This window comes from Rhinolophus hipposideros (genome assembly GCF_964194185.1).
Source record: "Rhinolophus hipposideros genome assembly, chromosome: 8".
In the NCBI taxonomy this organism is placed as follows: domain Eukaryota; kingdom Metazoa; phylum Chordata; class Mammalia; order Chiroptera; family Rhinolophidae; genus Rhinolophus; species Rhinolophus hipposideros.
Genome location: NC_138054.1, coordinates 70897418 through 70911316, shown reverse-complemented (window position 1 = coordinate 70911316; position 13899 = coordinate 70897418). Strand labels below are relative to the sequence as shown.

At 36.9% G+C, this 13899-nt stretch overlaps 1 protein-coding gene and 1 pseudogene across 4 annotated transcripts in view; one reads left to right on the top strand and one right to left on the bottom strand.

Annotated features, from left to right (window-relative positions):
* The window catches only part of LOC308500297 (protein argonaute-3), a 98736-nt gene that overhangs the window by 6169 nt on the left and 78668 nt on the right, over nucleotides 1–13899 (top strand). The window lies entirely within an intron of this gene.
* On the bottom strand, nucleotides 3182–3770 carry LOC308500865 (small ribosomal subunit protein eS8-like; annotated as a pseudogene). Its single transcript has one exon. The product of its transcript is annotated as a small ribosomal subunit protein eS8-like (transcript).

Sequence of the window (13899 nt, the reverse complement as noted above, 5' to 3'; positions counted from 1 at the left end):
CAGATTGTGCTTTATATTTTTATGTAATTACATTTTCAACTCTAGTGAGCAATATATGTATTTATTAAATAAGTAAAATATGCATCACTGGAAGTATAATTTGTTGTATTGTCAGAATTGTTTTTCATTAATTTATATTAAAATATTTTTGGATACTTAAATTTGATTATTATTTTATAGTTAACAACGGTAGAGTTCTGGTACATTGCTTATTTATGAAACAATTTTGTTTTTTGCCGGTTTGTATAAAAAGCACCAGGTAAAATAATGATAATGTAGAAAAAAGTTGGCACTGTGATGTAATGTAAAAAGCATGGGTTTTAAAAACAAATCCTGGCTTTCAAGTTAACTGTGACTTGATAATGATGTATATCATTATAGGTTCATCAATTATAACAAATTTACCACTGGTGTAGGGATGTTGATGAGGGGGGAGGTTGTCCTTATGTGGGGGCAGAAGGCATACATGGGCAATCTCTATCTTCTGCTCAATTTTGATGTGTACTTAAAACTGCTCTAAAAAAAGTCTATTTAAAAAAATTAACTGTGACTTTGGGCAGTCACATTTAATCTTCCTTAACCTTAATTTTTTTTTTTTTTTGAGATTTTATTGGAGAAGGGGAACAGGACTTTATTGGGGAACAGTGTGTACTTCCAGGACTTTTTTCCAAGTCAAGTTGTTGTCCTTTCAATCTTAGTTGTGGAGGGCACAGCTCAGCTCCAGGTCCAGTTGCTGTTGCTAGATGCAGGGGGCGCAGCCCACCATCCCTTGTGGGAGTCGACCCGGCAACCTTGTGGTTGAGAAGATGTGCTCCAACCAACTGAGCCATCCGGGAGCTCAGCAGCAGCTCAGCTCAAGGTGCTGTGTTCAATCTTAGTTGCAGGGGGCGGAGCCCACCATCCTTTGTGGGACTGGAGGAATTGAACTGGCCACCTTGTGGTTAAGAGCCCACTGGCCCATGTGGGAATCGAACCTGCAGCCTTCGGAGTTAGGAGCATAGAGCTCTAATCGCCTGAGCCACCGGGCCGGCCCAACCTTAATTTTTTCATCTGTAAAAAGAGATTAAGTATGCAAAGGAAATGGCACTTCCTCTCTTCCTATTTTTTAAGACTTTAGTATAGAGAATTGAGGATGTATATAAATAAGCAGATTGTATGATAAATTCCCATGCATCTATCACCCAAACCCAACAATCATTAACCGACCTCCAGTTGCATCCCTTCTACTTTCCCCTCCCTTGTATTTTTTTGAAGCATATTCTGGACATACTGCTATTTCATTCATAAATATCTATTAAGTATATCTTTTAAAATTATGGATTCTTTAAATAAGCCACAGTACCATTATCACAGCAAAATAATAATACTTTATATCGAATACCCAGTCAGTGTTCAGATATCTACTTGTCTCAGATATTATATGGTTTCTTTTCAACAATTTGCCGTATTTTATTTTTCCTTTTTGAGTCAGGATCCAAATAAGTTCCACACATTGTGATTGACTGATACGTCTTTTAATCTGTAAGTTTTCTATTCTTTCCACCCTAAAGTTTATGGATTGTTTATCCTTTTAAAGTTTTTCACAGTCTGGATTTTGCTGGTTCCATCTTTGTGATATAATTTAATATATTACTCTGAATTTACTGTAAACTGCTAGGACCTAAAGACTAGATTAGATTTGGGGCATTCTTTTTTAACTTAGTCCAGTCAGGTTTTTGTCCCCACTACTTCACTGATATTGCTCTTGCAAAACCCAGTGGTCATTTCCCAGATCTTCATTTGATTTGACTTTTCAACTGCATTTGATTAAGTTGCTTCCTTCTTGCAACACATTCCACTTGGCTTCATGAGTACCACTCTTCTCCAGGTGAGCCTCCAACTTTATTGGCTATCACTTTTCCTCTTCCTTTGCTGTTTCCTCTTTATCTTTCTGGTCTCTAAATATTGAGAGTGTCCCAGGTCTTAGTATTCTTCTGTATCCTACTAGAGTCTGGGTGATTTCCTGTAGTCCAGTGGTTTCAGATGCAACTAAAATGTTGAGGACACTCACATTTACATCTCCAGCCTGGACCTGTCCCTTGAACTCCTCACCAATCTAACTGCCTACTAGACACCAACTTGGATAGACACCTCAAACTTAAAATATCCTGAAAATCCTCTTGATTTCTTCTCTAGACTTGCTCCTGTCACTGAGTTTTTCCTGTCTCAGTAAATGACACTTCCATTCTTTCAGTTACTTAGACCAAAATACCTTGAGAGCTATTTTCTCTCACCCCCCACACTTAATTCATTAGCAATTCTCATCAGGTCTACCTTTTAAATATTTTCAATATCAACATCATTCCTCTAGCTGCTACCTCCCCTGCCCTAGCCAACATTATCCTTTGCCTGGACAGTTAACCTACTAAGTGGTCTCCCTGCTTTGACCTTTACATGTAATTTTTTGTATAGCAGCCGAGGTGATCGTTTTAAAAAAATTTTAAGTCAGATCATAATGCTTCTTGACTCAGAACATTTTGTTGGTTTCTCATGTCTCAGAATAAAATCCAAAAACTTCATCATGGTTTACAAATGTTAATCTGATCTCCCATTCTCTCTCTGACATCATGTCTTACCATTCTCTTGTTCACTCTGCTCCAGGCATAGTGGTCTCTTGCTACTCATCAAACACCAAGCAAGAATCTGCTTTTTCTTTTATACTTTGATTTTTCCTCTGCCTAGAATGCTCTTCCAGATAGCTACATTACTTGACCTCTTACTTCCTTTTGTTTCTACCTACTTATTACTCTTTCAAAGAGGCCTTCTTTGACAAACCTATCTAAATGGCTAACTACCTACTTTGTTCCTAACCTGTACCGCCCCCCAACACACACACAAATACATTGTATTCCCTTAACCTATTTTATTTTTTCTTCGTAACACTTCTTACTACCTGATTGGCAAAAAAGAAATACAATATAATCTGCCTCCCGCTCTTTCCATAAAACCTCCATGAGGACCAGGTCTTTATTATTATTATTAAAACTGCTGTTCACCTGAACTGAGCCTGAGAAATGCTTGGTACTTAGAGACAGTCTGTAAATATTTCTTCAGTCTGTAAATATTCCTCCTCCTCCTCGGCCTCCTCCTTTTCTTCCCCCCTCCCCCTCCCACAGACTAAACTAATAGGAGGGATGATGATTTATTTGCCTTTCCGGGCCTTGATTTTTCCTCAGGTAAAACTCCAGTTCCTTGCCCACTAGCACATAGCCATCTGCTTGGCACAGTGGCGTGGTCTTGAAATGATGCATGGAAGAAGATGCCCTGGAACTGCTCCTCTAGAAGACTACTGATTTTAGCGTTCTTTTTCCTTTCATCATATTTCTTCTGAATTTTTTTTGATCTTTTTTTTGTTTAAAACCTCTTCCTCTTCAGGAGTCAGCTTTGCCCCCTTCTCGAGGCCCAGGGGCAGTGCATGGTGGAGCTCGTACCACTGTCGGTTTGGTGTGCTGTCAACGAGCACAATGCAGTGCAGACCAGTTCGTTGTTGGATGCATTGTAGACCACATCAGTAATCCTTGTTTTGCACATACAACACTCGGAACCTCAGGAGAAGTTCCCCGCATCCAGCCTCAATGCACGGTAGATGTGGCCTCCATGCACATGGACTGTGTGTATATGGCAGGGGCTAATCTTATTGTTGGCAGCTCATATTTTCGCTTCTTGTAGTAGGGCTTTCTCTTGACCCCAGTCTTGCCACGCTTGTGCCAGTTTTCCCAAGAGATGCCCATGGCTCAGTGCTAGTTGGAAGAGAATGTAAATATTTCTTGAACAACATAATGAGTCAATGGATAATTACTTAATGGGTGATAGACTTTCAGCAAATGTTAGTTTGTGTACTGATGTATAATGTACTGATTAAAAAATGCAGGCGCTGAAATCAGACTGTAAATCCTAGCTTTGGGACTTTCTAACTATGAACAGGTTTTTTAATCTCCCTAGGCTTCACTTTCCTCAGTATAATTTAGTACTTGCCTCAAAAGTTATGTTGTAAGACATCACCTAGTGTATGTCAAATATTTAATACTTAATACAAGTTAGCTATTGTTATTGATATGACTTTCCTTAAATATTAGGATGGGATATACCCCAATATATTAGGCATTACTTAAGCAAAGTAATTGTGACTTATTAATCTACCGTGTTTCCCCGAAAATAAGCCCCAGTTAAGATCATCACCAGATGGACACATTTATTACGTTATGACGATGTCCCACAAGATGATGACCTGACTGTATTTGAATAAATGTAGATTGTTGTACATGAAAAGATAAGACATCCCCTGAAAATACGCCCTAATGAGTCTTTTGGAGCAAAAATTAATACAAGACCCAGTCTTATTTTCAGGGAAACATGGTATGTATCTATAAAACCTTGAACATAATAATTGTTCAATAAATAGAGAAATGAACTTTTTGTGTTTTTGATTTTTTTTTTAATTTTATTGGGGAAGGGGAACAGGACTTTATTGGGGAACAGTGTACACCTCCAGGACTTTTTTCCAAGTCAAGTTGTTGTCCTTTCAATCTTAGCCATGGAGGGTGCCATTCAGCTTCAAGTTGTTGTCCTTTGAGTCTTAGTTGTGGAGGGCGCAGCTCAGCTCCAGGTCTAGTTGCCGTTGCTAGTTGCAGGGGGCGCACCCCACCATCCCTTGCGGGAGTTGAACCGGCAACCTTAGGTTGAGAGGACGTGCTCCAACCAACTGAGCCATCCGGGAGTTCAGCGGCAACCTAGCTCAAGGTGCCGTGTTCAATCTTAGTTGCAGGGGACGCAGCCCACCATCGCTTGTGGGACTCGAGGAATCAAACCGGCAACCTTGTGGTTGAGAGCCCACTGGCCCATGTGGGAATCGAACTGGCACCCTTCGGAGTTAGGAGCATGGAGCTCCAACCGCCTGAGCCACCGGGCCGGCCTATGTTTTTGATTTTTTAAAAATTGTCTATGGGAGCAATGAGTTTCATAAGAGAATGGGGGATACAGAACAATAAAATACTTTTAAGCCAATCTTGTTAGTAATCACATGTAAGTAAAACAACAGAAAGTTATTTTTTAACACATAAAAAGCTTTTAAATATTCTAATGCCTAATGTTAGAGAGGGTAAGGGAGAGAAATCTCATGAATAGTAATGTGCTCACTTGCCAGTTTAGCAGCAAATATCAAGAATCAGAAACATGTTGCTGTTCCTACTCTTTGATCTGGTATGTCTACTTTGAAAGTTATCTGAAGGGAAAAATTTTGTATGCCAGTTTTCTTTTCTACCTCCTGCAAATGAAACAGTAGGTGCTTGATGCAGGGAAGTGCACTTAGCATATTGTGTGACATGTTGTAGATGCTTATTGATATTTGTTGGAGAGCTACTATATTTTTATGACTTATATGCCAGGCACCTCTAGAATGTATAGGTAGTTTTATCTCGTTTTTAAAATAAGGCAACTGAAGTACCTATATTAAAGGCCATATGTGAAAAGCCCACAGCTAATAACATACTCAACTAAGATCAGGAACAAGACAAGGATGCCCACTTTCACTGCTTTTATTCAGCATGGTACTGGAAGTTCTAGCCAGAACAATTAGGGCAAAAAAAAAAAAAGGCATCCAAATTTAAAACTAAGAAGTAAAATTGTCTTTATTTGCAGATGACATATTATATAGAAAACCCTAAAGACTTGACCAAAAAGCTGCTAGACCTAATGAATGAATTCATTAAAGTTGCAGGATACAAAGTTAATACATAAAAATCTGTTGTATTTCTATACACTAAGAACAAACTATCAGAAAGAGAAATTTTTAAAAAGTTCCATTTACAATAGCATCAAAACCAAAATACTTAGGAATAAATTTAACCAAGGAGATGAAAGATCTATACATTGGAATCTATAAGACATTGACAAAAGAAATTAAAGAAGACACAAATAAATGAAAAGGTATTTCATGCTCATAGATTGGAAGAATTAATATTGTTAAAATGTCCATACTACCCAAAGCAATCTACAGATTCGGTGCAATCCATATAAAAATTCCATTGGCATTTTCCACAAAAATAGAAAAAAAGAATCTTAATATTTAAAAATTTATATGGACCTACAAAGGACCTCAAATAGTCAAAGCAATCTGAAGAAAGAAGACCAAAGCTGGAGGCATCATACTTCCTGATTCCAACCAAATCACAAAACTGTTATCAAAACAATATTGTATTGGCATAAAAATAGACACATAGATCAGTTTGAGCCCAGAAATAAACCCATGCATATATAGTCAATTAATTTTCAACAAAAGAGCCAAGAAAATACACTGGAGAAAGAACAGTCTCTTTATTAAACTATATTGGGAAAACAGGATAGCTATATGCAAAGGAATGAAACTGGGCTCCTATCTTACACCATACACAAAAATTAACTCAAAATGGTTTGAAGACTTGAACATAAAACCTGTGACCATAAAACATCTAGAAGAAAACTTAGGGAGTAAGCTCCTTTACATTGGTCTTGGCTTTGATTTTTTTGGTTTTGATAACAAAAGCAAAAATAAATAGTGGGATTACATCAAACTAAAAAGCATCTGCTCAGCAAAAGAAGCCATCAACAAAATGAAAAGGCAACCTATGGAATGGGAGAAAATATTTGCAAACCACATATTCGTAAGAGGTTAATGTCCAAAATATATAAATAACTCATGCAACTCAGAAAAAAAACCCACCTGATTTAAAAATGGGCAAAGGAACTGAATAGACATTTTTCCAAAGAAGACATACCATATTTCCCCAAAAAGAAGACCTAACCAGAAAATAAGCCCTAGCATGATTTTTCAGGATGCTCGTAATATAAGCCCTACCCCCAAAATAAGCCCCAGTTAAGATTGACAGCCGGACAGACGCATTTAGTACGTCCATTGCAACACATGACGGAAGTATTGACTTATAAAATAATATTAGTACATATTAAATATGAATAAGTAACATTGACATTAATACTTACAATAAATGATAATATAAATTATAATTAAATATTTGTAAATACCCAAGCGGTTGCCTATGTAAACAGATGAACTCGAGACTTATTGCGGAATGACCAATTGGAGTACAGACACAATGCATGAATAACATGCACACTTGATAACGAATGGACATGGTTGTGTCTAAATGAATCTTCATAATTCAATATGTCATGTGTTGTAATGGACGTACTTAATGCACTCGTGTGAAATAAACATTTTCTGAATGTTGGTACCTGCAATTTTTCGTCGCTTTTGTGTGGACTGTCATTCTTAACTGTCATCATTTTTGTTGCCATTCCTGTCTCGTAAGTCTTCAGTTAACACTTGATTTAATGGTAGATTTAAAGGGAATAATATTTTGACCACCAGACAAGATGAGTGCAAAACGAAACAACTATTCCATCAAGTAAAAGAAAGGAATCATGGGGGACTCTGGGGCAAGAATCTTACGGTTTTCTGCAAAGAGAAGAAGTTGGATCTCTGAATGGTCTGAAAATGGTGAGCAGAGTACGATAACCTCAGTCAACAGGTGGACGAGGGAAATGCTAAGAAGCTCAAGTGTGGATCAGGTTGGCAACCATTATTTCCTGAGCTGGAAGCATCACCTGTGAATAGCTTGCTGACAGGAGAGCAAAGGCTTTGGTTGTGCGCAGGACTGATATTCAAGCATTTGCCCTTGCAATGGCACCACAGTTAGAAATATCCCCAGAAGAATTCAAAGCATCACAACACTGGCTGGATCGCTTCCTTCAGTGATATGAACTGTCTCTAAGATCGACAACACTATTCGAGCTGGAAGATACTGAAGTTATTAAATGTGAACTTGCATTCAAGTCCTTTGTTGATGGCATCGACTTTTCTAAATACCAACTCCAACATGATTGCTGTGGATGAAACTGCAGTGTTTATGGGCCAAGGATCGCAAACGACAGTTGATCAGTGGGGCGCCTCATCAATCTACATTCCCTCCACTGGTTACGAAAGTGCACGTGTTGCCTGTATTTTGGCAATTCGCCTGGATGGAAAGAAAGCTCCACCTCTAATCATCACTAAGGGCAAGAAAGATAAGGTTGAACATGTTTCAGGCATTTATGTTCTTGAAACCGAAAGAGCCTGGTGCACACAAGCAGTTATAAGGAAGTGGGTCGATTTAATGTTGCCATTTGTTTTGCCAGGTGGCCAAAGAGGTCTGCTAGTCTGGGATTCAGCTGGCACTCACCATGCTAAACACATGAAGAACTTCTTGCAAAGAGAAGAATAGATCAAATAATGATTTCCACAGGAATGACTGCCTATCTCCAGACTTTTGATATTGCAATAAACAAGCCATTCAGGGACCATTTGCGCGTGGAAATCAATGACTACATTGAAAATCGAATGGAGAGAAATCAGAAACTCTGTGAAGCCTAGCCTGCAAGAGGTCGTGACTTGGGTGAAGAATTCATGGGATAAAACCACTGACAGCTGTGTTGCCAGTGCGCTACGAGCAGGCTACATGGACAAGAAGTGCTCATTTAAGGAGAGCTCTATTGCTGGATATGAGAGATTGGGGCCAGTGGTTCTACAGGATATGGAGTCGCAAGAAATTCAAGCTGGAATTCGGGGTTTGAAGAGTTATGATGATGTTCCAGAAGAAGATAACATGACTGTATTTGAATAAATGTAGATTTTTGTGCATATATAAATGTAGATTGTTGGACATGAAAAAATAAGACAGCCCCTGAAAATAAGCCCTAGTGCATCTTTTGGAGCAAAAATTAATATAAAACCCAGTCTTATTTTAGAGGAAATATGGTACAAATGTCCAACAGGTACACGAAAAAGTGCTCAACATCACTAATTAGCAACGAAATGCAAATCAAAACCACTATGAGATAACTACCTCACACCTATTAGGATGACTATTATCAAAAAGATAAATACTGGCGAGAATATGGAAAAATGAGAACCCTCGTACACTGTTGGTGGGAATGTAAACTAGGATGGTCACTATGGAAAACAGTATGGAGATTCCTCAAGAAATTAAAACTAGAACTACTGTATGATCCAGCAATCCCACTTCTGGGTATTTATCCAAAGGAAATAAAACCATTATCTTGAAGAGTTATCTGGATTCCCATATTCATTGCAGCATTCGCAATAGCCAAGGTATGGAAACAGTCTTAAATTTCCATCAGTGGATGAATGAATCAACAAAATGTGAGATATATACATAATATATGTTATATATCAAACCATGGTTATTCAACCTTAAAAGAGGAAGTCCTGTCATTTGTGACAACAGGGATGAACACTGGAGAGCAATTATGCTAAGTGAAATAAGACAAAGACATTACATGGCAGCACTTGCAAGTTGCGGGGGGGGGGGGGGGGGGAGTCACACTCGTAGAAACAGAGTAGAGAAATGGTTCCCAGTGGTTGTGGGAAATAGGGAAATGTTGTAAAATGGTACAAACTTTAAACTATAAAATGAATAAGGTTTGACTAATGTATAATATGGTGACTATAGTTAATAACACTGTGTTGTATAATTGAAAATTGCTAAGAGAGGAGAACTTAAGTGTTCTAATGCCTCCTCCCCCCAAAACGGTAAATATGTGAGGTGATGGATGTGTTCATTAACTCGATGGGGAAAATCCTTTCACAGTGTCTACATATATCAATTCATCATATTGTGCACTTCAAATATCTTTTTTAAAAAATAAGGGAACTGACTCTTAGAGGTTATGATTTTCCCATGGTCATTAGATCTAGAATTTGAACTCAGGTCTGAGACGGTACTTCAGTTGAATTGATTATTACAGTTCCTCTTTCTATCAGTTAAAACTTAGCTGCAAAATCCAGCTGAAATTAATTTAAGGAAAAGGGGAGATTTATTGGCTCAGAATCCAAGGAAGTTTGAATAACAACAAAAAGAACAGGTTCGCGACTGAGCAGTTGGAACTAGGAATTAATGTTATCAGACTGTTCCAGCTCTTATTTTGACTTCTGTCTACACTAGCTTCCATTTTCTCTCAGTGTTGATCGGTTTTCTCCACACATTGGGACACCTGACCTTTAACAGCTATTATATCTCACAGCTTTAGCCACTGGGCAGGAAATGCCTGGTAGTTGTGTAGGTCCCAAGTTAAACAAAAAAAGTCCCAGGGGAAGGACTTACTACTTTGTGTTGGATCTGGTCTCTGTCCTTGGACTAGTCAACTGTGGAATCAAGTTCATGTAGGCACATAGCAATTGCTGGTCTTCATGTACTTGAGAGAATGTCCAGTTTTCAAGGGAGTGGCCAGTCGGTGGAGGAAAAGGGTGGAGGTGTGTTTAGCATAACAATCCCACACTATCTACTGTAACTGCTTATCTTTCACTATTTATGATAGTGACGATAGGGACACAAGCTAAATATCCTCCAGTGGAGCTTGGTTAATTGTAGTTCATTGGCATAATGGATTATTATATAACCAATAAAATTATGATTGTGAAGACCTTAGTAATACAGATATGCCTGTGATGCTCTGTTAAGTGGTAGCAGAATATAACATTGTATATTCTGTGTGTTTGCTACTGTGAAAATTGAAAAGGTAGTGGAAGTGATTCAGATTACTCACACAGAAACTTAAGAGATAGTATGTGACAGGGTCACTGTAATCCACAGTCTGGTCCCTAGCTTTGCAGATCCTGATGCTTGGTTTTATCTGGGCATCTAAAGCTAGTCATCATCATGAGGGACTGATTGATGCTAACTGCATTTACAGAAGACCTATATATAAATCATATATTAGTAATTTACAAACAAAAATATTATTTCTAGAGCATCAAGAAGATTCATATTGACTAGTAGCAACTTCTCTTCCTTGGGTGTTTTATCTGGATATCCAGACAGTAATCAGAAGGTTGCTTGTGATCATGGAATCAGGACAAGGGATTTCATGTGATACGCTTTTAAGCATTAGGGATAGAAATATGAATCACTGTCCTCACATCACTCATAGTTTATATGAAAATACAGGTAGTTAAATAAATAACTATAGAATTGTCTCTGTGTAATGCAGACAGGTTATTAGACTCAGAACTCCCACTGAAGAAAACTTAAAAATCTGGATAAAATAGAGCAAAATGCCTTCTTGAAAGCTTGAAAGAACTGATTAAGAACAGGTAGTAATCTGTTCCTGAAAATCAGACATTCTGCATCACAATCACTGTTTGGAAGATTATTTCTCATTATTTTAAATGGGAAAAATTATAATGTGTTAGATATCAACCTAACCTCAGCTAATTTCCAAAAATGTAACTAAAACACATTAAAATATATGTATCTCAATGTGAGTATGTTAGGATTAAAACACTTAAGAATATCCTTCTTTGTCTCCAGGTAGTAACATGATCGGTTATATACAATTGCTTTGTGAGCAATACATGACTAAGTACATGACCCTTTTTAAAATTTTATTGCATTCCTCTTTTTTTTAATTGACATATACTAGTTGGCAGATGTACAACATAATAATTTGATATTTGTAAATATTTAAAAATGATCACCACAATAAGTCTAGTTAACATTTATCACAATACATAATTACAAAAATTTTTTCTCTTGCGATGACAACTGTTAAGATCTATCTTAGCAACTTTCAATACAGTTTTATTTACTGTAGTCACTGTTCTGCACATTACACTCCCATGACTTATTTAGAACTGGAAGTTTGTACCTTTTGACCCCTCCCTGTAGTCTCCCACCCCCTACCTCTGGCAACCACCAGTCTGTTCTCTGCATCTATGAGCTCAGGTTTTTTTATATTCCACATACAGGTGAGATCCAGTAGTATTTGACTTTTTTTGTCTGACTTATTTCACATCATGCCCTAAGGATTCATCCATGTTACCACAGATGACAAGATTTCTTTATTTTTTGTGGCTGAATGATACTCCATTGGGTGTATAAAGCACATTTTCTTTATCCTTTCATCCATGGATAGACATTTAGGTTGTTCCCATATCTTGGGTATTGTAAATAATGCTGCAGTGAACATGGGTGTACATATCTTTTCAAGTTAGTGTTTTCATTTTCTACAGATAAATACCCAGAATTACTGGATCATATAGTACTTATATTTTTAATTTTTGAGAAGCCTCCATACTGTTTTCCATAGTTGATATGCACCAATTTACATTCCTATCAAGAATGTACAAGGGTTCCCTTTTTCTCCATATCCTCACCAACACTTGTTATTTCTTGTCTTGTGAGTAATAGCCATCGTAACAGGTGTGAGGTAATACCTCATTGTGGTTTTGATTTGCATTTCCCTGGTGATTAGTGATATTGAGCACCTTTTCATGTACCTGTTGGTCATCTGCATGTCTTCTTTGGAAAAATGTCTATTCAGATCCTCTGACCGTTTTTGATTAATTGTTTTTTTCTATTGAATTGTATGAGTTCTTTATATGTTTTGAATATTACCCCTTATTAGATATGTGTTTTGCAAATATTTTCTCTCAGTCTGTGGCTCATAATTTCATTCTCTTTTATAGAACAAAAGTTTTTAATTTGAATGAAAACTTACATATTTTTTTTACTTCATGGATTATACTTTTGGTGTCCTAAGAAGTCATCACCAAACCCAAGGTTACCTAAGTTTTCGACTATGTTGTATTATAGGAGTTTCATAGTTTTGTGTTTTACATTAGCTCTTTCAGTCAGTTTGAGTTAATTTTTGAAAAAGGTATAAGGTCTGTCTAGATTATTATTTTTTTTAATGTGGCTGTCCACTTGTTTAGTACCATTTGTTGAAAAGACTCTCCTTTTTCCATTGAATTGCCTTTGCTCCTTTGTCAAAGATAAGTTGACTGTATTTGCATCAATTTTGGAGCTATGTGTTCTGTTCCCTTGATCTATTTGTCTATTCTTTGACCAATACTGCAACCTTGATTATTGTAGCCGTATAGTAAGTAAGTCTTGAATTATAGACCAGTAATAAACAATTAGAATTTGAAATTAAATGCACAATACCATTTGCATTAGGACATACACATAAAGAAATACTTAGGTATAAATCTAGCAAAATATGTACAAGATCTATATGAGGAAAATTACAAAATTCTGATTAAAGAAATCAAAGAAAATCTAAATAGAGATATTCCGTGTACATGGATAGGAAGACTCAGTACTGCAAAGATGTCAGTTCTTCCCAACTAGATTTATATATTTAGCACAATCCCAATCAACATCTCAGCAAGTGATTTTGTGGACATCAACAAACTGATTCTAAAGTTTATATGGAAAGACAAAATACCCAGAATAACAACACACCATTGAAGGAGAATAAAGTGGGAGGATGGACAGTACCTGACTTATTATAAAACTATAGTAATCAAAACAATGTTTTGTTGGCAAAAGGATAGACAAATATATTAGTGGAACAAAATAGAGACTTCAACAGGGTGGGTTCCAATCCCAGTTCTGCTACTTACTAGCTATGAAATTTTAGGCAAGTCATTTCATTTTCCCTCATCTATAAAATCATTATAGGGTTTGTATGAAGATTAAATGAGATAATGCATATAAGGCATTTAGCACATCGCTTGAGACATGCTAAGAGCTTGATATATTTTAGCTATTGTACATTTTCTAAATTGATCCTGACAAGATTCATAAAAAAAGAAGCAGATCAAGTATTCCCATTTTATAGATCAGGAAATAGAATTTCAAGGCTATTAATATTTAGCAAAGGTCAAGTTGTTAAATAAACTACACGTATGACCTAGTCTAGAATTAGTCAGTAATACGTGTCTCAGTCTAGGATGGCAGGAAAGATTATGCCCTCAGAAGAGATTTTACAAATATATGAAAACAGTTTGAAAATAAATGATTCAGG